The 19,844-nt window shown below is 51.3% G+C and overlaps 1 protein-coding gene across 1 annotated transcript in view; it reads left to right on the top strand.

Annotated features, from left to right (window-relative positions):
• The first annotated feature begins 361 nt into the window (after positions 1 to 361).
• LOC135108503 (polypyrimidine tract-binding protein 1-like) overlaps positions 362 to 19,844 on the top strand; it is a 104,386-nt gene continuing 84,903 nt past the window's right edge. The window contains 1 exon segment of the mRNA XM_064019594.1: positions 362 to 649. The gene's annotated coding sequence lies outside the window, so the exon portion shown is untranslated.

The following is a 19,844-nucleotide window of genomic DNA, read 5'->3' as shown; positions in this document are numbered from 1 at the left end:
AGGAACTTTTGTTTAGATCTGAAGTAAATATGCGGTGTTGGTGCGTCTGGCCGCGTGGAGCAAACCTCTCGTCTCCCTTCCCCCAAGTCCCTCCCTCCCGCCGCACCCCCCTTTCTAGCCTCTCCACGCGTCACGGACAAGAGAGATGCCACATGTCTCAATTACAATATATTCAGCGACACTTGTCAGTTGTGTTTTGAAAAAGGCAAATGTATTACGTCTGAAATGGTGGTGAGGGGGTTAAGGCCGAGCTGTGGGCGTGAGCGGAGCGACTTAGGTCTGTTGGCTGGCGACGTGTATTAAATGTGAGGGTTTGAGGGTCCACCGCGTGGGTTTGGGGCCGTCCGCCGCCCGGCCTCACCTTACTACGGCCAACAGTCCCACACAGCGACACGCTGCTCCGTAGTCTCCCAAGCCCCTCCCTTTTCTCCTCTATTTCTACCCTTACCAAGGCCTTCCCTGCTCAACGCTTCTGTCTACGGTGTCCCAAGTACAGTGAAGTGTCGTAGACCAGCTCCTAAGTTGTGAACCAGTACCAATTGTAGCGTGGTGGTGTAACGCGTGGTGACAGTGGTATTGGCGGGAAGATTGTGCTGCCCCCGCCGCCATAGCTCTCTCTTGCTGCTGCTGCTATACTCATTTGGGTTTCGTAAGTATCTTATAATGGTGGTGTTGTACTGAGCTTGCGCGTGAGGACTAGTGTGTAGTGTGTATAGGAGTAAAACGTGGCTGCAGAAGCTGATGGAGGGAAGGGGTGGGGGGCAGTGGTTCACGCTGGTGCTGCCGACCATGTTGGGCGGCCATCCCCAGCTTCACACCGGCTGGATCCGCTGCAGCCACATGGTCACACCAGCCATGGCAGAGAAGGCTTGGTTACCTATTCCTTGTATATATTCTGCTAGGTTTGGATTTTAAGAGAACCATGTAAGTGCGTTTGTGTGCAAGTGTGCGGATATGAACAGAGGGATGGGAGTTGCATGCATTCAGTCGCAGGCTTGTCGAGGGAACCAAGTGTGGTTGCTCATACATGCCGCTAACAAAGACTTCCAGGACCTCTTGCTTCACAGGACGCGTCTCTCTCTCTCTCTCTCTCTCTCTCTCTCTCTCTCTCTCTCTCTCTCTCTCTCTCTCTCTCTCTCTCTCTCTCTCTCTCTCTCTCTCTCTCTCTCTCTCTCTCTCTCTCTCTCTCTCCCCTTGCTAACTTTACCTTAGGTTGCATTGCAATATCCGGGATCATATAGTGGCTTGGGCATTCTCGGGTTGTGGCTCACCTGCCCAGGAAAGAGGGTGGCGTCATGATGGTCCTGGCCACGAGCACCCCTCGGTACTTTCCACTGCAGTGTGGATAATTCAAGCTCATGATTATATGTTCTTGAAGTGGCTTTTATGGGAGTTTATAGTCATGACTGAAATTTCTTTTTAAGCTTGTAGGCTCTGGGCGGGAGTTGGTAGCATGGTTTGCAAAGTTACGTTTGTGCTGCTGCTGATACTGGCCTGTAGAAAGTGGCCGCATTCAGCGTTCATCACTCGCATTCATTACTTAATCGCGTCATCGAGAATACATGTGTATATGATTGCATAATAGTTATAATCAAATTTCCTTTTGCTCCAACATGTACGAAATAAGTCTCCGCCGACGATGTATCAGACCTTTGGTATTTCGAGTCGATACATATAAAGCCTGTCACTTCACACTGCCTCTGTCGCTGACCGATCCTATAGAGATGCGATAACCCGCCATATTGTGATCCGTAGGGATGACAGCTGAGTTGCAACATTTCACCAGCCATTTTTACGCATTTGTTCCTTACGCATTTTCAATTATTGCCTCTAATTTTACACACACACACACACACACACACACACACACACACACACACACACACACACACACACACACACACACACACACACACACACACACACCTGGTCATGCGTATGCGTGTGACGTTCTGTAGATGTTTCTGTTGAGACATTTGATGGTTAACTTCAAAGTCGGGATATTTTTATTTATTCTTTGTGACATGGTAATTAATGAGGGTTGCATTAAGGCGACATGCATATTCCAAACTTAGTCCGCATTTACAGTTAAACCACACCTTGCTCACGTGTGTCAACTTCCTTACACAATATTTCATGGAACCATTAGCATGCACTGAATTTAGGAATAAAAAAAAATAATACTGATAAATCAATCGAATTATTGAACATGTATGAACTCGGTGGTATGAATATTACGTATATATTTTCAGAAAGATAAAATAGTGATAACCGAGTAAAACGTAAATCATGTATTCAAGCTGCGATATTTTGGAGATAATCATAATAGAAGGTTGTCATGTAGCTCTTTTCATTATTCTGGATCCCTAAACTATATTTAGAGTAAAAAAATAAAATAATAATAATAATAGGATCCACACGAGCAAGTTGACGAGAGGTCACAATTCCTGTAGCTAACATCCACCTAGTCCGTACCACTGCCCACCAGTCACCACGTGTTGGTGGGTGACTTGCTTCACAGGATGTCTTCCCGTTTTCTTCGCTCACCATAAAAGGGAACTCTAACAATGGACCGGAAGTGCCAACATTTTCGTCTCCAATATGTAAATATACGATTGCCAACTTCGTCTCTTCAGATCGGGTGCGTTGCAATGGGAAACAAGGTGCACGTGCATTGAGTTAGTCCTGGCAGAGGAGGGCAGGGCAGGTTGGGGAGGGTGGCGCCAGTACACCAACAAAGACTCTGCCGACCAAACACGCTGCCGCTGCCTCTGACGTAATCTACCGGGAACTTGTGCTGATGCCAGATGTTGCCACTCGCTACGCTTGGCGGTGCCACACGCCGCCATCGGGCCGATAAAGAAGGAATAGTCACTTCACATGCTGGTCTTGATTAACTTATTGATAACGAATTTATCTTGCTTTTTACATCATTAGTATTTATTGACGTATTGATATAATGTGATTTTTGTATTTATTGTTTATTTAGTTAAGTAACTGGTTAGATGAAAAAATATCCACCTGATTAGTAAGAGGAGCTGTGGTGGTGTGGCCCTGGGATGTCGAGGGGCGGCCAAGGTTATAGGGAAAGAGATAGTCACGTGGCCGAGGTTCTTCGCCCCCAGCCTTGGCTTACCTCCACCAAAACGCCAGTTGGCAAACTTTTAAAATGGACTGGGTGTGGCATGTTGGGTGTGCCAGTGGGAGGGTAGGCAGGGCGGCACAGGAAGTGGGGTGTTGATTTGAAACAGGCATCAGCGGGGCTCTCCGTTCTCCATGCGGCACCTCTCGTGAGAAAGGGAAGACCGGGGCCAGGTTTGATTCTGTAATAATCCGATTATCGTAAATGAATGTGAAAAAGTTTTATACAGGAACCCTGCTATTGATTGAGAAGGCAAGCCATGAGATGTCTTGAGTGATGGGAGAATTCGCTTCATGATTTCCATTACGTACTGGGTTGAGAGACAACCCGAGTAGGGTGTGGCAGGCAACAAGGGGAAGATCTGGTATTCCCATAAGACAAAAATCCGGTTGATATAATGCGTCATGGTCTGGTGTTTGGGTGGAGACGGAGTGTCTCCCGCACGATTTTCAAGCGTAATGAGAACCTTTCATGGTAGTAAGTATGGTGACGAACACGTTTCATAACCCCTTTTCAGAATTAAAGTAATAAAGGGCATAGTCCATTATAAGTCTCTTGGCTGTTATTTATGTATTCATCGTTACCTTAGTAACAAATGATGCAATTATGCACAACACGTAAGCTAAACACATTCGCATGGATAAATATTAATAACATGCACTTGTCTTCAATGGTTTACGTGCCTTGCACTGTCAACAGGTTTTCACGCCACCCTGAAGTGAAGTGTTTGCTGGAGCATTTCTGTCTACGCACTAATTTACATGTAGATCTAGGCTATTTTGCCTCTTGTTATGATGAAATTAAATTATTATTGCCTGCCTTGGTAAAGAGTGAAGGTAAGGATGTCGACTTCCTTGCTGTTGTGTTTCACTGGTGGTGATGGGGCGCAAGGTGTCTGATCATGAGGTACCCTTTGGCAGTAGAGTGTCGTGGGGCTTCCCGAACGCTCATCATAGGCCACCGGAAGTGTAAGGGCGTCCCAAGGTCATTGCAAAGCATTATTTTTATTTATCAAATTTATTTATTTATTTATTTATCTATTTATTTATTTATTTATTTATTTATTTATCTATCTTGGTTTCATATCCTTTGCGTCCCTTGTCATCGCTCCTCATTTTACCCCCAACATCCTTGACCTGTCTTCTCCAGCATTAGCACATTGTTAGTTGACGCCAGAACAAAGTGACAGCCACGGTAGTGGGAAACGCTCGGGTGAGAAAAGTAGACGGACTTTGTGTAATCTAATTTGCTAAAAAGTACGGAGGAGTCTGGGGAGGGTGGTAGGGAGAGCGTAGTGGGCGACGGTGAGGAGGTGCCAAAGACAGGCACCGGCAGCCGGGCGTCACCGTCTGTGTCCGTACACGCCCGGCTGGCAGACACCTGAGAGGCGCCACGCCCTCCCCCCTCCCCCTCACCCCTTCTCTTGACGTAATGCTCCTTTTGAACGCCGCCATACGGGTATTTAAGGATCTCTGTGCTTCGGCTTCGGTGTGGACCACAGCAGGAGTTGAGTAATAACTTTGTGCACCAACCATTATTAAGGTGAGATGGAGACAGTCCTTGGCCGTGTGGCGTCTGCTGGTGTTGCTGGGTGTGGTCTGAGGGGGTGGAGACGACTGGGACTGGCGTTGGGCATTCATACCGAGAGAACCTCGCCAAGACTTACATCAGGAGTATGGCACTGGGGCGAGAAGGGCGTGGGTGTAATTCCCTAGTGACTTGTGCTTGGGAGTGTTTCAACGCTGCGGAGAGGGAAGGACGGTGGTGACAGCGCAATGGTGGGAACCCAACTAAGTGTTCTAGGTGGTGCGGGCTGAGTCGGATTGTGGTGAGTGGAGTGACGGTTGTGTGGTGGTGGTGGTGGGTTACCGGTGTGATCCGAGTGACCCTGACGGGGAGGTGAATATCCTGTCCTCGGGCGCCAGCAGACCGCGGCCGGCGTGAGGCTCGGGTGTCGCCCTTGTGGCTGGAGTGTTTTGCTGCCCCAACCACTCGTATTATCTTCCATCCTCCTCCTCCATAGTCCTTCCCTTCTCGTCTCCACCTTCGCCCTCGTTCATAGCGCCTTCCTTGAAATCTTAATATTTCTCTTACTTTCCTTTATTTTTTTATTTGTCCATATTCTTTATCTATCCCTCCTCCTCCTCCTCCTCCTCCTCCTCCTCCTCCTCCTCCTCAGTGAGACTCTTGAGCCATATTGCATTTCCTTCCCAGTGGCGGACTTTTCCCCCCACCTCGGCAGCCCTTCACCCTCACTTAGGTGCAAAATTTAGGAGCTTATTTGCATTTTTCTAATCTTGGTGGTGTTTGGATACTGTTCGACTCTTGACCAGCAGGGGCACAGGAAACGCAGGTAACAGTGCAGGTGTTTATTCACAGAAGGTGTGAACAGAAGGCTGGAGGTAGGTGATCTCTCGGCGCCAGGCCGCGCACTTCAACTTAACACTTATGACTGAAGCCTAGCTCGTTCACTCATACACGTTCATGCCTCACACAAGTCTCGCTCATTCACTCGTTCACACAACTAGCTAACAACCACACACCTCCCCCGAGACATAAGGAAGATTCCTTATCTTTGTTATGGCTACCGTAACACATGAAACAAAGTTACAATGATTGAAGTACAGAAAACACGGTACATATACACAAAACAAACACAGCGTACAATGAACACGTACGACTAATCGTAGGTGCTACGGTGCCACCGCACCTGCAGTCGTCTCGGCTCCCTACGCTGTCGGCTGCTTCGACGCTCTGGTTGCTCTCGGCCACGGTGTACCCCGTTACCCTGATGCTCCGGGCTGCCGGGATGGTGGTGTTCCTCGTGACCCTGATGCTGAAGCGCTGCACCGCCATGAGCGGTGTGCTGCTCGACAGGAAGGGGAGCAAGAGGTCTGTGTGGGCGTAGGTGTCTTCTATTACGCCACATCACGCGACCGCTGCCCATCTTGATGAGGTAATCTCTCCTTCGCCCAACAGCCACGATGACACCCAGGCGATCCCAGAGGCCTGTCGTGTGATCTTGAACGTCGACGTGGCCACCGAGGTGCAGGAGAGGAAGAGTACGGGCGGACGCGTCGTGGCGAAGTTTCGCTTTCTTCCTCAGTCGCTCTGCCTTGGCGTCGCACTCATCAGCAGCGCGCTGCCACTGCTGAGCGTATGAGCGATGATGAGCCGGGACACAGGACCTCATAGGATGACCGAAGAGGACTTGTGCTGGTGATCGCCCTTCCGCCCTCGGAGTGTTGCGCAGTTCCAGCAACCCGCGAGCGAACGCATCCTCGTCCAGGTGTCCCTGCTGTGTGGTCGTGAGGATCAGCTTCTTCACGGACTTGACCGCTGCCTCGGCGTGACCATTGGAGCGTGGATAATGAGGTGAAGATACACGATGCTCCACCCCCCATCGAGCCAGGAAGCGCCGTACCGATGAAGAAGTGAACTGCGGTCCACCGTCAGTCCTCAGGAGAACAGGCACGCCCGTGTCGGCGAACACACCCCGAAGGACACGAACGAGCTGATCAGCCGATGCTGGACGTGAGCATGCAGACACGTGAGGCCACCCAGACAAGCGATCTACATACACGAGGTATGTACGGCCTGCTGCGTGGAAGTAGTCTGCAGAAACTGACTCAAACACCCTGCTGGGTGTGTCCGTGTCCTGCCAGAGAGGTTCGTTGGCTTGGCTTGGTAGGAGTGGACGGCATAGTGAGCATCCAGAAACGACGTTCTCAACGTCTCTGTCCATACCAGGCCAGTACACCGTTTGTCGGGCCCGTCGCTTGGTGCGCTCCATCCCCTGATGACTGTCATGGAGTCGCTCTAGTGTTTCTCGGCGGAGGCTGTGAGGAATAAGAAGCCTCGGCCCGTAAACCACCAGGTCGTCGTCTACGGCCAGCAGACTGCGCACCGGCCAGTACGTACGCAAGCGGTGATCGAGGTCGTGGCAATGATCAGGGAAGCCCTCGATGATGACGTTCTTGAGCAAGCAGTACTCCCCGTCTCTTGCTGCTGCGGCACGTACCATTTCCACAGTCTGATCCTGGAGTGGTGCTAAGCGGACGCCGTCCTCATTGGTGGCAGATAACGCTGAGATGACCGCTGAGTGGAGAGGGTCGAGGTCACCAGAAGTAGCAGCATCCTCTTCCTCCACTGGGTCCTGTACTGGAGCACGTGAGAGGGCGTCGGGCACACAGTGTGTCGATCCCTTTTGCCAGCTTGCTGTGAAAGAATACTGAGCAAGCTTCTCCCTCATGCGCTGCAGCCGCAGGTTCTCTATTTCTCCCAACAACTTGCTATTGAGGAGAGGTATCAGCGGGCGGTGGTCGAGCACTAGATCGAAGTGAGGGAGTCCTTTCAGGTAGGTGCCACATTTCCTGACTGCCCAGACGATTGCAGCCATTTCCAACTCTATTACTGCATAGCGGCTCTCTGTGTCTGTAACAAATCTTGACCCGCATTGCACCATCTTCCACTGGTCACTGTGCTTCTGCAGGAGAACGAATCCAAATCCGTGCATCCTTGAGGCGTCAGTCTGTAGCATCGTTGGTAATGATGGGTCGAAGTATGCCAAGACAGGTGGGCTGACGAGACACTGTTTCACCTTCTCAAACGCCTCTTCATGGTTAGGAGACCAGCACCAACTGTTCTTCGGGCGTAAGAGATCTCTGAGGGGTTGTGCAGCTGCAGCCACAGCAGGAGAAAAGCTTCCAAGCTGGTTTGTAAGACCCATGAATGATCGTAAGTCGGTGATGTGCTGTGGTCGTGGGAAGTCAGAGATTGCCTTAACTTTCTTTGAGTCTGTCGTGTAGCCTTGTCCAGAAACAGAGTAACCACAGTAATCTACCACTCTTTCCGCGAATGTAAACTTCTGTGGGTTGAGAGTGATGCCGTGCTGGTCACACCGCCGCACAATCTGAATGACATGGGCTAAGTGCGCACTGTAGGTGGAGTCATAGGCCAGGATGTCGTCCACGATCTTGATGGTGTTAGGTATGTCGCCGAGAGCTTGGTCTCCTCGACGGTTATACTCGTCTCCAGACGAGACGAGACCCATAACCGCTCGCCGAAACTTGTACCGACCCCAAGGTGTTATGAAGCAGGTTAAATCCTGGTCTTCTTCTCTAATGGGGACTTGAAAATACCCCATCTTGGCATCAAGAGTGGTGAACCAAACTGCTCCGGTCCCGATCGAGGCGATGGCGTCATGAGGTGAGCGCACTGGATACACGGGCCTCTTCACGTAACGGTTGAGTCGTGTCAGGTCAACACACAGCCTTACACCAGATGTCTTTTTTGGGACAGGCACGATGGGGTGGCACCATGCCGTAGGGTAGTCCACACTCTCGATGATTCCCTTGTTAAGCAGCTCTTCCAACTGGCTCTTAATTTCTTCACGCCAATTGTAAGGGATTGTACGAGATGCTGTTACGGCGAAGGGTCGAGCGTCGTCTGTCAACTCGATGGCCATGGATCCACCAGCCATTGCACGTAAACCTTCCTTTGCTTCGAAGACGCTGGGAAAGGCCTTGATCACAGCAGCAGCGTGCCCCGCACGCTGCTGTGGCGTTGGGTCGTAGGAATGAGGCCAGCTGATCACTTCTGTGGGCGTAGATAGAGGTGGCTGCGAGGCGGTCGGGTACTTGATGGAGCTGTTGCCGGTGTGCTGTTCTTCCCTGCGTAGCGGTCGGATTTGAGCCGGAAAATCTTCGGGGAGGATTCCGAGAGCGATGGAATCGTACCAGCTAAGCAGCGCCCCCTTCACCTCCTTCACCACGCTCACAACAGTCTCAGCTTCCCTGTCGCCCAGTTGCAAGTGCGACGAGAAAGTTCCTACACAGGTGAGGGGGTGATTACCGGCAGCATAAAGTCCATCACCATCAGCGGGCGCCAAGCTGGAGGGCGGGATTCCAAGGAGTGTTGCCGTGTCGAGGCCAATAACGGTCGTTTCGGCCCCAGAGTCAGGAGTCCACGTAATCTTGTCTCTTCCAGCGGGATGTGTGGTGGTAATGAGCACCTGGGGCGCAGGTCGTGCCGTCACCGTCTTTGTGTATACGCCTGATAAGAGCTGGTATACACTGGCACTGGCTCCCCGCCTCGGGCCTGCACCGCGATGAGGAGAGACAGTTGAGGAACTCCTCGAAGCTCCTCGTCGTTTCCTCACTGTCTGCTGACATACACTCGCAAAATGCCCTCTTTTCCCGCAGTTACGACACACTTTATCTATTGCCTGGCATCCCCTTTTGTCACTGCGACAATCTTTGCCACAACGATAACAGCCCGTGGGGCTTGAGCCCCCGAAACTGCCCTTCCTGTAGTTCGAGACAGCGTTCACACCATGGCTCGAAGAGTGAGAGCCGCCCCTTAGTACTGCACTACACTGGTTAGCGCTCTCCGATGCTCTGCAAATATCTATGGCGTTTTCAAGGGTGAGTTTCTTGTTTTCCAGCATGCGTTTCAGAGCCACTTCGTCTCGTGTCCCAACGACAATTCTGTCACGCAGCTGATGGTTTATGCACTGGTCGCAAAAGTCACAGAAATTGGCGATTTCCTTAACAGCACATAAAAAGTCGTCAAAACCTTCTTGCGTTTCTTGCACGCGGGAGTAGAAGTCTCTTCTATCCATGATGATGTTGCGCTGGCTTCGCAGGTACTCACACATTGCATCGAGGATGGTTCTTAACTCCGCGTCTCTCGGTAAGCTTATCCCGTAGCGAAGTGTACGGGTCCACTCGTCGTCTAGGACAGCAGCGAGTGCCGCCCTCTGCTCAGCCAGGGAGAGACAGTCTATCCTGGCGAGGGTTACGTATCCTTCAAACTTATGGCGCCACGTGTCGAACTCACGTAAAGATGCTGACGCCGTTAAGTGAGGAATGATGGTGGCGGACGTCGGGAACCTCGCGCCCTGGGTAGACGTGCTGCGGGCTGTGGTTTCGCCTTCATTGCTCGCCGTGGTGCGACTGGGAGCTTGTGTCCCCACTCTCTCCAGCAGCTGGGTTAAACGCTCCTCGCGAGCCTGACTCTGCTCCGACTGTCGCGCTAGCAGAGCCTGACTCTGCTCCGACTGTCGCGCTAGCAGGGCAGCCAGCGCCTCCAACTGCTTCTCCATTCTGCGCCGTACCCACTGCAGCCTTGTCCTGATCCTACTCACTGCGCCATGTTCGACTCTTGACCAGCAGGGGCACAGGAAACGCAGGTAACAGTGCAGGTGTTTATTCACAGAAGGTGTGAACAGAAGGCTGGAGGTAGGTGATCTCTCGGCGCCAGGCCGCGCACTTCAACTTAACACTTATGACTGAAGCCTAGCTCGTTCACTCATACACGTTCATGCCTCACACAAGTCTCGCTCATTCACTCGTTCACACAACTAGCTAACAACCACACAGATACCAAGTGTAAAATCATTCCGTTTTAGAATTACCACGACTCTGACGCTTCCCGGCATCAACTTATTCCACTTGAACACGCCTCTCATTTCCCCTCTCGCATCCCCCATTTCTCCCCTTCAGTAAACCTATCCTCCACCCCCTCTCTCCGCACATCTCGTCCTTCCCTACCACTGTCTTCTTCCTCCACACCCCTCGGCTCTTCCCCGCCTTGCATCCTCCATCACCCAGAATGCTTATTTTCTCTGCCCAAGTTATCGCGGGCTCCCCTTCCTCCCCCTCGTCCTTGCTCGACGTCTTCTACGCTCCACTCCCCTCTCTGTGAACCTCCCTCCCCACCTCCCCCGTCTCGCCTCGCCTTCATGCTCCTCAAGCCCTTCAGTGGGGATCTTTCATGTTGAGACTCGCTGCGAGTTTTCCGTTCTCCCGATTTCCATGTAGTTCATTGTTCTCTAGGTCCGATATCCGCGTGGCCTTGAGCAGCTTGTCGTCCGCGGGACAGACTGAGCTGTATTGTGATCCTCGAGGCGCCTTTCTCTCCCCGTACACACACACACACACACACACACACACACACACACACACACACACACACACACACACACACACACACACACACACACACACACCTCCCTAACTGGAGGAATCAATTTTATTCTAACGTATTTTTGCAGACTCGTGAGCGGAAATTTATTAGTGTTGTTATATTTAAACGCCTCGCATTAAACGCAATAAGGTTACTGGCGTATGTACAGATACGTATTATTCGTTATTTAGTTCGTTCCGGTGCATTAGCGACATCCCTGTCAGGGCGAGAGATGGAGCACTGATGGTGTTGGTTACTCCCTTCCCTCCACTCCCACTCTCCCACGCCATCCCCTTTACCCTTTCCTTCCTCCCCGGCAACATAAAATCGATTCGGATGTGCGCATGTTACTGATAATGTCGATAATGGCCGGCCACTGTATTGGAAGCTGCCGTCTGCCATTCCTTCCCTTCCTCGTCTCCCTCAACATCCACAGAGACAGGACGAGGGTTTGCTGGGGATTGAGATACGTGTACGTGGAACTGTCGGCCGAGTCACGTGGCGGTGAGATGGCTCGAGACGGTGTGGTTATGTTATTGACGGCAAAGCGAGGGTTGGGTTGGGCGCCTACCTGCCACTGCCGCTGCTACGAGGATTATTTCGATAGCCTCTTGATGTCTCGCTGTTTATCTTTCTGTATGTATCCGGTGCTTACGACTCCCTCTCTCCTTCCCCTCAGACCAGGCCAGTCCCATCCTATCCTGCCTGCCCGCCTGCCTCTCCCTCCCTCCTCACTCGTCTTTCGTCTCCCGCCACGATCCACATGGGAATTAGTGAAGAGTGCTCTGCAAGGTTGTTGATTTGCATGCCAACCTGCTATCATCATGAGTACACACACACACACACACACACACACACACACACACACACACACACACACACACACACACACACACACACACGGGCGCGCGCGCGCGCCGCAAGCCCACATGTACCTTGTCGTCCAACACTTGACCGAGATGGCACAGATGAAGCAGCTTGGATGACGTGTTAAAGCATTACACAATTCTCTGGACAGATAATTGAGGGAAGTGGAGAGCAGGACGCCTTGTAGCGGTGAGGGCTTCATTTGTAGCTTAATTATTACTTAACTACTACGCCTTATACTTCTCCCCAAAGAAACAGTGAAGTGAAAGGAAATGGGGAGGGCGATAGAGTGGGAGGCGGCGCTCTGGCTTTGTCCCAACATAAACAAAGGGAGTAGCCGGCGCATTTTTTGTCACCTGGTTTTAATGAGTGTACAGGTAGTTGACGGCTTCCTCTGAAGGTGCCCGCCAGGAGGGAAAAAGGTAAATGCTTCATGTTGCCTTTAATACCTGAGCGTTTAAGACGAAAAAGGTAAATAAGGTAACACGCTTTTGTCCTCCTCCATTTCCTCTTCCTTTACTTTCATAGTTTTTTTTCTTAGTATGGCAAGGGCGTAAGCTCATTAAACGAGTTGCGCTTCATCAAACGTTTACCTCATGTGGTTAATCTCTCTCTCTCTCTCTCTCTCTCTCTCTCTCTCTCTCTCTCTCTCTCTCTCTCTCTCTCTCTCTCTCTCTCTCTCTCTCTCTCTCTCTCTATGACCGGTTTCCAAAGCCACCCAAACCCCTCTGGTCCATTTTTCATCCCCTGGCTCCCTCTCTTGGTTTATTCCTACAACGCTTGGTCGAAATATCCCTCGCTCCACTGTCACCCAGCGGATCCTTCCTCTCGATCCTTGTGTAACTCCACCAGGAACGCTAAACACCAACCGTGGCACCGCCAGCCCCGTCAGGTCACCGCCCATCATTGCCTGCCGCTTCTCTGTGGCTGATTCAATGCCTGTTCTTTTCCCTCTCTCCGTTTTCCCCTTCCTTCCTTGTTCGGTTCAAGCTGTATTCAGTTTACCCATTTCAGCCGTTGGAGAGAAATGCATCTGGTCGAACTCACCCTGACAGTCTTATCCTCCTATGCATCTCGCTCCCATACCCCGCCCCACTCTCCTTCCCTGCCCCGCCTGCTCCTCTCTCTGCCCCGGGCGTGGACAGTGGAGGGGCCGGCGAGGGGCGCGATATTGAATTATCCCCGGGGCGGCTGGACCACTGAGAGGGTTGCCAGCCCGTAATAGCCAATTTTCCACTACCTTCTCTCCCCCGCCTAGACAAATGGGAAGGGCGTGTGAGGGGAAAGTCAGTGATTTTCCTTAATTCCCAGTAGCGGCAGCAGCCCAATGAGGAGCACCGAGGCGCCTTGCCACCGCCTAGTCCCTGACACCCGCCACGCACTGATCGCCACCAGGTGCTGCTTTTCTCACTGACTCCTCCTCCTGCCACCTGCACCGGAAGTTACATGCACGCCCTCTACTCCCTCCATAGCAGTTGTCTGTCATAACCATTGTCGCCTCCCACGCACACATGTACTACCATAGTCACGCTAATGCTACTGTGTAATGCTGCGGGTTATCATATAGCACTCCTAATGTTGTAGGGAGATTTTTAACAGCTGAATGGGGAAGCAAGGCCTGCGAGGGGTGAGTGCTGTGGAAGGCATAAAGGACAACATTTTTTCGTGGTTGATCCGAGGGAAAATTGGCTGGTAAGGGTAAGGTTGCCTAGTTGGAAGGGCGGGATGGGGCGGGGCAGGAAAGGAGAGGAAAGGGAAGTTGGCACCCGGCCAGCATGGCGACACCCCCTCCCCCCCTTTACCCCGCAATCTGCCTCTCACCAACTTCGCTTCACTCTTCCTCCTCGTATTCAGTCTCTGCATCCCTGCGGTCACTTCTCACCCAAGTTACCTCCACACTGAGCAAAATTCCCTTTGCAACTTTCTACCTCCCTGTTCCCCCGCCCTCCACCTCGCTCCCCTTGTCCCTGGGTCCCTTCCTTAGTCTCTCTCTCTCTCTCTCTCTCTCTCTCTCTCTCTCTCTCTCTCTCTCTCTCTCTCTCTCTCTCTCTCTCTCTCTCTCTCTCTCTCTCTCTCTCTCTCTCTCTCTCAGTATATCCTCCTTCCTTATGGTAAGTGGGGAAGTGAAGCTGCAACACCATACGCACATTTCCAAAGACATCACTTGGAGGTCCATTTTCTTTTTTGTATCAAAGGCTGAAAGTTAGACGGCGACTGAGATAAAGTATTTTGCTATATTTAGAGAGACTTTTTGTGAGCACGCAAACCAGAGTGTGGGCGAGAGGGATGGCTGGCGGAGGGAGTAAGAAGGTACCGAGTAGGTGGGGAGAAAGTCAGGAGGAGGGCGTGCGGGGGATGGGGGAGGGCAAAGGGTTTGGGAAAGGGCGACGACGGTGGTGGTGGTGGTGTCGGCGGCGGCGTCTGGCGAGTGATGAGGGAAGCACGTGCGTCTGGATTAACTATCAAGAGCTGCTGATTGTGTCGAGGGAGCGCGGCATTGTGCGGCTAATGAAGTAATGTGTGAGGCAGCTCCTTGGGTCCTGAGCATCCATCCGTCCCACCACTGCCAGGCTCGCTTTCAAAAAGGGGTGAAAAGGATAGGAAGTAACAAGACCACGCCGGGTTTGGCCATGAGAGAGAGAGGGGGGGGGGGGAACTGCGTTGATTATTGCGTTCATAATGCTGGCAACTTAGAGCCTTGTAAATTTGTTAGCTCAGAAATAGCTAGCTGGTTATGATGAACACGATATGTCAGCTCGTCTGTCGGCCTGTCAGTATAGTACTGGCAGTAGTAGAGTAGTAGTTTCAGTAGTCACTCGGTGTTTAATGACCTCAAGCAGACTCAGTTAAGTTTCTCAAAAAAGTTAATGTCTTCTTTCCAGCCTCATCAAGGGACGCCCGGGAACTTTGGCCACTTTAGCGGCCCGGCGCACCGACCAAGCCCGTGACGACTTGGTGGTGATTACTGTGGGGCGGCCTGGCGGGGACGGGATGGCTGCGGGGGAGGGGCGCTGGGGTGTGAGGGTGGGCCCGGAGACGGTGTTAGCGGTTAGGCAAGCCGAGGAATGAAGACAAGGAGTGTAAGGATGGGAAAGGGGAGGTGGCGTCGGTGCTTAGAGAGGGAATGGCCCGAAGGCGGAAATGGGAAGCGGCAGGGATAAAAAGGAAAAGTCAGAGGCTGGAGGGATATGACACGGGGAGAGGGGACGACGGGGCCTGGTGAAAAAGAGGCAGAGATGAAAGATAATTGGATTGTAGTAATGAAACAGTTGTAGATGAACAAAGGGAGTCGGTTACTACTCCATATTAACTCTCTCTCTCTCTCTCTCTCTCTCTCTCTCTCTCTCTCTCTCTCTCTCTCTCTCTCTCTCTCTCTCTCTCTCTCTCTCTCTCTCTCTCTCTCTCTCTCTCTCTCTCTCTCTCCTCCCCCCTCCCCTTGCTGCTGTTTACGGAAACGCTAGTAAACAAGTCATACGGTTCTTTCATTGATTTTGTGTAATTTAACTTGAGAGTGGCGACGAGGGTCAGGCGTCGACTCGCTGGTAAGGAACAGCACCTTCTGATCTCGGTGCCAGAACCTCGTCAAGGCGCTAGTAATTGGGGGAGACATGGACTGAACGACCTTAGCTACAACAACCCACCTGCAGGATAGGAATTATATGTTTTTAACCTTTTAACAGCGACAACAAAATACGAAATATGACCTGGTTCACTTTTTTTTTTTTTTTTTTTTTTTTTTTTTTTTTTTTTCTCCCTCCACAGCACCACAGAATTGTAGCGACGACTTGTTTTTGTCCAGGCCAGGATGAGGGTTCGTGACGCTTCCGTCTGCGCGAGGGGAGCGTACGTGTGTGTGTGTGTGTGTGTGTGTGTGTGTGTGTGTGTGTGTGTGTGTGTGTGTGTGTGTGTGTGTCGCACTCTTTACCCCTCCACCATCCCCTCATCCAGCTGAACAAAGGCAAACTGAGAGATCCCTCCCTTCACCTGCTAAGGACGGAGATTCTCCTCCTCCGGAATTTGACTGAATAGATTACTGCCATTAGTTTCTCCAGAAACGAATAACTCACGGTGCTATTTATGATCATTCCCTTCGAGGAGAGAAAGAGAGAAAGGGGAGCAGGGAGGGTCGAGGCGGGTGAAGGAGGAGAGGCAAGAGTGGGTGGGTGGGTTAGTGGGGGTGGTGGCGTGCAGTTCAGCACAGAGGGAGACTTTTAGCGACATGACCATTTTTGCTTGCGTGCTGGCCGCCGCGCCCTGCATGATTAACCATCCAGTCCATGTCGTGTCCGTTTGCTTGTTACTGTAGCTGCATTCCTGTTGGGGATTAGCCCGCCGGCGTGTGCAGTAAGGGAGGGCTTGAAGGGACTGACGTCAGCCGAGCAGCGAGGGTTGCATAGGATGACTGGTAGAGCATGTGGTGGGATGGCATTGGTGGCTGTGGTCGTGATGGCTCCAGGAAAGAGTTGTGGTGGTTTCGAGAAAATGCAGTTGATTGTGGAGGTTAGCAAAGCGGTTGATGGTTTGTGGTGGGGTTGGTGGGAGTGTCGGAGCAGAGGTAGCGGTGTGGGAAGCGTTGTGGGGGCATTGACAGATTTTAACCGCGGCTACGTTCACTGCAATAAGCTCGGTAACGTTACAACGCCGCCTTAGTGATAACTTATCTGCTTGATTGCAACTTTTGAGACGTACAGTTATCAGCAGCAGATAGTAATATTGGAAGCCTCGTGGTATGGGAAGCGGGTTGCTTGCTTGGTAAGACAATGACCCTTGTCTGTCAGGGGCTGAATTTTCCTCTTTCGTAATGACAGGGATGTGTACAACGCTATATTCCTTTGTGTGTGTGTGTGTGTGTGTGTGTGTGTGTGTGTGTGTGTGTGTGTGTGTGTGTGTGTGTGTCGCTTGTAGACCTAACCAACCTTCCCTCGCCTCAGTTTCGCCAACATTTGCGGTAACCTTGCTTCACCAACTGTTCTCATTCCACTTCATCAATTTCCCTTGCAGTTATGTATGTATGGGTGTGCGGTGCGGATGTGTTTGAATTTATATGCATGAATGTATGAGTGTACATGTAGGTAGAGGAGGGTGGTGGTGCATGTACCCTTCCTTCGGGGTAGCTGAGGGTGGAGAGAGGAGGTGTAGGGGGAGGAAGGAAGCAGGACGCGGCGTCACTGTTTGGTGCGGCGCGCGAGGGAACAGAGGGGGGCCCGGAGCGACAATAGACCAATCTTGTAAATATTTCAGAGTGCAGAGGGCTGTAGGGGGAGGGGAGGAAGAGGCGCCGTTCTTCATGCAAATTCCTGTTTTGTTGTTTGCTTCCAGTGCCTCGCGACAACCATTAGTAGTGGTTGCCTAGTGTGTGTGTGTGTGTGTGTGTGTGTTCCTAGGTAGTTTTTCTTCCATTTTCCGCTTTTTCCTCTCCATTCTCTCCCACTTCCAAACGACATTAAATCTGAACTGTGGAAACAAGTGCAGTAATGACGCCCCCGAGTGGACGCCGGACGGCAGCGATGGCAGTAGTTCCTCGACAATGGACGTTGGCCGGCCTCTTCCTCCCTCTATTAACGAGAGCTTGAATGGCGGAGGGTATTTTAACGGTTGTATAAAAATTAGTGTTAGGTTAGTGATGCGGCCCTTCATCCCTCGCTCCCCCTCCCCAACCCTCACTATTGATCGCTAGGCGAGTCTGTGCCGCCCTTACCCTCGTGTGTCCCCCTCTTCCTCTTTTTCACCCCTTCCCTCCTTTTGGAACGAGCGAGGGAGGCTTTCCCCTTCCTCTCCATCACACTGACTCCTTATTTTCGGTTGCCAGGTGACGTGATACCGCTACATCTGCCGCTTTTCGTATATTTGTTTATATTTATCTTCAGTACATGTTTACGTGCGTGTTCAAGTGAAAGATGTTATTTAATTTAGGAAAGTTGTAACTTTGATATTTTTTTGTGATGGATCTCCTCTTTAACCTTGAAACAGCTGGCTAGCGAGATGGTCGTTAAAAATATAACTCTTGGTTAGGTGACTTGCAATTATGGGGAGTCGTGAAGTCTCTCCCCATTGAAGTTCAGTAACGGGAGACTGTAATGAGCGGCGGGTGACCGCACACTCGGCGTCACAGATGTCGGCGTCAGCTGCCCAGTTGTTCCGCTTGGTCGCTTGCGGAAGGCTGCTCTGATTCCTTCATGGCGGCGGCATGGGTGCGGTCGTCGGTGGCGTGATCCTCCCCACCGAGCCTTGAGAGGCGGCCGAGAGGACTCCTGGAGTCTGCGTGTAACCTGGAAGGCAGAAGCGTCCATTATGAGGGCGACAGTAACGGCCCGGGTGGTGTGTTTTAGTCTCCATAACCTGGCTGGTAACGGCCTGTAGGGCGAGCCGCCCCCATCCCCTAGGCCTCACGTCCTCGCTTACCCACCAACATTCTCCATTTACCTCCTCCCAGCCTCATCCTTAACCCAGTATCTAACTCTGAATTCTAAGAAGCTCTCTGGAACTATTATTAGCAAATAGGATTAAATGTGATGCGTGATAGGCGCTAAGTGTCCGACGGAGTGGGGTGGGTGGCCATCGCTGGTCAGCTTGTTGGGGGAAGGTGGGTGAGGGTCATTATTCCCTAGTGGATATTCCTCTAGCTACCGGTATTTACTTCCGGGAAGGATGGTATACTGTGGCCTCCATTGCATGGTAAAGGAACACTGATATTTAGACTTGCTGGAGCACATTCGACGGTTCTCCATGTACACAATGACATGGAACTCATAGGTCACTGATCGCATAGATAAATTCTGGCTTCAAATACACAATAAAACCTTCGTTCCATGACCTAGAAACCTGTTGCTTGCGGCTGCCTTATTTGATGTACGATTGAGTCTCTCAAGATAGCAACTGTTTTACTAACAATCACCCCTCCTCCCCGACACACACACACACACACACACACACACACACACACACACACACACACACACACACACACACACACACACACACACACACACACGAAAAAAAATAAAAAGTATTCAGGAGAAAAGTGCGTGTGTAGGTGCGTGTGGAAGAGGAAGGCCATTGGCAGGAGTGGGCGTGGTGTCAGTGGCGGGCGTGCTGCCGTCTCTCGCACTGTCACTTGACAAAGTTTTACCTCCCGCGTAATATGTTGACCCAGGCTTGCCTTCATGGCTCACTCCCTAGACTGCCACCTCTTAGTCTACATTATTTATGTAGCTCTGATAATTTACGAAAATTTACTACGCTCCTCAGTCTGCGGAACTAATTTTGTTCATTTATATTATTATTGTTTTTTTTATCTTAATTTAATTTACTATATTTATTAATAGTTTTATATCCAGGTTTTTTCCTTGACGGCGGCGGAGCAAGAATGGCAGAACTGGTATCCCCAACATAAGCAAACATTATGATGTCATGTCTGAATCAACGAAGCTTATAGTGGTACCATTGAGAAGACATGGGGCGGGCAGCCGAGGTGCCAGTGTGCTCCGGTCATTCATTCGGGTGACAGTTGACAGCGTGCCAGTGGCAGCGTTACTAGCAGCTTGGCCGGGAGTGACCTTGGCCGTGTATCGCTACTCTAGGAATCCGTGGTCGCTTGCTTCCTCACTCCTGGCCACACACGAGACATGACTGGTTTATTCCGCCTCTTCGACAAGAGAACTTGACCTACAGTATGTATTGAGCTGGATTTATTGAGACAGTGTAGGATGTGAGATGAGGTGGCAACCGAAATATGTTGATAGTGGGGTTGACGTCCGCTAGAGACAACAGCTGGTGGCGGGTGGGTTGGGCGGCGGGTGAGTGCGAGGGCAGGTTGACTAGTTTCTTAATAAGGGAGGCAGACTGTGCAGATGGCAGCTTCACACTG

Source organism: Scylla paramamosain, chromosome 17 (assembly GCF_035594125.1).
Source record: "Scylla paramamosain isolate STU-SP2022 chromosome 17, ASM3559412v1, whole genome shotgun sequence".
Lineage (NCBI taxonomy): Eukaryota > Metazoa > Arthropoda > Malacostraca > Decapoda > Portunidae > Scylla > Scylla paramamosain.
Note: the sequence above shows the minus strand (reverse complement) of the source record. Positions and strands in the feature narration are given on the sequence as shown.